We start from the raw sequence: 2327 nt of genomic DNA, 5'->3' as shown, positions 1-2327 counted from the left end.
AAGAGACTTCAGATACAGTATTAGGGACCACTAAGGTCTATATAAAAGAGACTTCAGATACAGTAATAGGGACCACTAAGGTCTATATAAAGAGACTGACAGAATCCCTTTTGTTGTCCCTGTACCAACATCTCCACATTTTTGTTACGTTTTTCAACGTTTATTGTTTTTTACATTTGAGCTTTTTTTTCAACCCTTTGGTCAAGTTTTTCAACATTTCTACATTGTTCATCGCTGTGTCTGACGCTTTTTCCAACTTTTTTGACGTTTGCTTTTTTGTCTTCTTTTTTTATATTTTTGCTTTATCTGACATTTTTTCACTTTTCTCCAATGTTCTGTCACTTTTCTTCTATAAGCAATTTTCTGCACTTCTTTCGACATCCCAAATTTCAGATTTTTGTATTTGAACAATGGCTCAGATTTGAGCCAAGGAAAACGTGCAGGTTAAGTAATTGTTGATTTCCTACACTGCACTGTAACTTTATTCTTGTATTTCCTACCTGTCTCAAACAATTTTAACTGTTAGCATTTTAGTGAATGGATGTTTCCAACAATTTTAACTGCTCTATAATGTTTAATGTAAAACACCTTTAATTGCCTTGTAACTGAAGCTGCCTCGCCTTACATCCTGTCATTGTGTTACTTATGGATGGAATTATTACCAATAAAAAGCATTCCCATTTTTGCTGGTAAAAACATGCAGGAAAGGGACGCAGGCCGGAGTCGAAATGAGACAAATACATGTCCAAAGAATGCTTCTTAAACCTGAATAATATCATCGTATCCCACACTTCTTGATTAGAAAAATGCTTCATTCGGGAAGGCTTTATTCTGAATGTCTACACAGAATACGCTGTACGTACTCTTTGTTTCAACTTGCAAAGCTGAAATACAGAGATGAAGCAATAAAATCTATCGCAGTCCTAAAACTTGACTGACTTTACTGCACTGAAGCCTCCTTAAATCCTGGAACAACAGTGTAAGTGCAAACAAGGAGTTGTTTATGTCTGTGATGCCAACGTACACACGCATTAACTTGTTTGCAGTGTGTTGTGTATTTGAAGATTGAGCACGGACTGTATAATTGACCTGCCAGTTGCCATGACCTACATATGACAGAATGGTAATTGCCAAGCAGCTCATATGGAGCCCATGTTGGATGTGAGTACTGAAATAATGGTCTGTAGTCGGGGACTTCCTCTGACAGCTTGTCTCAGACTGATTTATGCAAATATAACCAGATCTAAAACCCTCTAGTTGAATAGTAACGTACCGTCATTACAGTAATATCATCCAGTGACTTCCAGTCTTATTTCACAGGGGAGAGCATCCCACCTGTCTGTGGAAAGATGGAGAACGAAGCTGGTCAATAAATATTTCACGACTTTCATTACTGCATATTTATAGTGTGTCTGCCACTCAGTAAATCTGTCTGAGTCTGTGACGTTAGACAATCTCTAACCCAACAGCCACAAAGTCGAGCCGTGCAGTGCAGGCGAGGCCGAGTCGTCTAATTTAACGGCCCTGCCAAGTGAAGCTTGCAGAGCCGCTATGCAGCCATCGCCGCGACAACAAGGGCAGGATCTTGATAGCTGATCTACTGCGGTGTGAAGTGTGCCTTTGACACAAAATGTCCAACAGAGAGAAAACAAGCCACAGCTAATATAGGGAATTAACTTTTGTTCCCTTAATGATTTTTTTTCCCGCCTGCCTCAGCATGTCGCCGCTGGACTGTCTATGGCTGGGTGTTGATAAGAAATGTCGATACCAACACCTGAATGCTCATTTTGTTTGTGTAAGATAGTTTTCCCTGGGTTTTTCTACGAAGTGTAACGTTAGAGAGCCAATAACCAGCATTATTAGATCCTAGAAGGAGCAGGCAGCATCGTCATTGGCTCCCTGACGCTGAGGAGAGTTCTTCTTAGGAATTGAATGAAGAAGCATTTTTCAAGACTGGATACGAAGGAGTAGAGCCCGAGCGATGAAGGAAATTTAAGGCCGATATCTATACGAATATTTGGTTATTTAAAAATCTGATAAGCCGAGATATTGACCAATATATACATTTTTTTAAATCCAGAAACGTGTTACAAAACAAACAGATTTCCCTAACATTAGTTATTGGTAGTTATTTATGAGTTCTCACTAAAGTAATGTGATAATAATTTGTTTTATTGTCAAAACAGAACATCAAAATGTATTAAAGGTCTGATAAAGATAATGTAGAAAAATACAAAAGTTGTAGAGCAACCTCTGGTGGACAGACTATGCAACACCATCACTAACAGGGACGTTGTAGAGCGTCCTCTGGTGGACAGACTATGCAA

This window comes from Etheostoma cragini, chromosome 13 (genome assembly GCF_013103735.1).
Source record: "Etheostoma cragini isolate CJK2018 chromosome 13, CSU_Ecrag_1.0, whole genome shotgun sequence".
Taxonomy (NCBI): domain Eukaryota; kingdom Metazoa; phylum Chordata; class Actinopteri; order Perciformes; family Percidae; genus Etheostoma; species Etheostoma cragini.
The sequence above is the reverse complement of the archived record's forward strand: the minus strand, read 5'-3'. Positions refer to the sequence as shown.